The following is a 1314-nucleotide window of genomic DNA, read 5'->3' on the forward strand; positions in this document are numbered from 1 at the left end:
TAAGGGAAGAGAGAGAAAGAAAGAGAGGGACAGAGAGAGACGGAGGTTGGTAGAGGGATAGAACTATAATACTATAATAATCATACACACAAACAATCGTTAACGTGTCTGTGATCGAGAACTCACAAACATACAAATAAAACAACACACCACCCACTAATACACACACAATTTTACCGTCTCTCTAGTCTAATTTAGAACTCACAAACATACAAACAAAACAACACACCACCCACTAATACACACACAATTTTACCGTCTCTCTAGTCTAATCGAGAACTCACAAACATACAAACAAAACAACACACCACCCACTAATACACACACACTTTTACCGTCTCTCTAGTCTAATCAAGAACTCACAAACATACAAACAAAATAACACACCACCCACTAATACACACACACTTGTACCGTCTCTCTAGTCTAATCAAGAACTCACAAAGCCCGGCAAACGTCCATACCGTGACCTAGTCTGGAGCTGGGCGAAAAATCGATTCCAGAACCGATTCCCACGGTTAATACTACGGAAGTAAAGTTCCGTCCCCCTTTTACGTAAACCAACGGTTGTCAAATACTTTTATCATTAAAATCTTCATTTTTAAAAATAATTTGTTTATGAATAATAAAAGTTGATGATTCGTGGTGTTCCAAAAATCAAGGTCATCCTAAATCCTGAAGATGCCCGGAGCCAAAAAAATAGGCACCGGAAAAAACCCACATGATTAGAAAGTAAGTAACTGGGTTCGGAGTCGGTTCCTACTATTCCTAGTCCTAGCTTTTAATAATCGGGAACCTAGCCGCCCACTGTAGAGCTGGGCGACGAATCGATTCCGGAACCGCTTATTACGATTAATGCTACGGAAGAAAAGTATGGCCTCCTTTTTATGAATACCAAAGGGTCTACTTTTTTTTTTTAAATTACATTAATTGAAAAATAAAAGTTGATACTTTGTAGTGTTCCGAAATCAAGGTTATCCTAAATCCTGGAGATGCTCGGAACCAACCAGGTAACCACCGGAAGAAATCATATCATTGGAAAGTAATTAACTGGGTTCGGAGTCCATTCCTACGATTCCTAGCTTTCAACAATCGGGAACCTAGCCGCTCAGCACTACCGCCCAGCACATACCGTCTACCAGTACCCAGACACCGCGCCAGTTACTCTCACTGGTGCTGAGAACGGCTCGTAAATGAACTAACGAGGGCATAACGTACCTCCCAAGGCCACACCTTACACTGCTAATTAACCAGACAGGCAAAAGAAAGACATACATCTTTCTCTCCCCCCCCCTCTCTCTCTCTCTCTCTGTC

General features: G+C 41.5%; 1 protein-coding gene across 1 annotated transcript in view; it reads right to left on the bottom strand.

The window, feature by feature from the left end:
* LOC101845952 (serine-rich adhesin for platelets) overlaps positions 1 to 1314 on the bottom strand; it is a gene marked incomplete at its 5' end in the record, with an annotated part of 27571 nt that overhangs the window by 21478 nt on the left and 4779 nt on the right.

The sequence above is a fragment of the Aplysia californica genome, unplaced genomic scaffold (assembly GCF_000002075.1).
Source record: "Aplysia californica isolate F4 #8 unplaced genomic scaffold, AplCal3.0 scaffold00604, whole genome shotgun sequence".
NCBI classification, from domain to species: Eukaryota; Metazoa; Mollusca; class Gastropoda; order Aplysiida; family Aplysiidae; genus Aplysia; species Aplysia californica.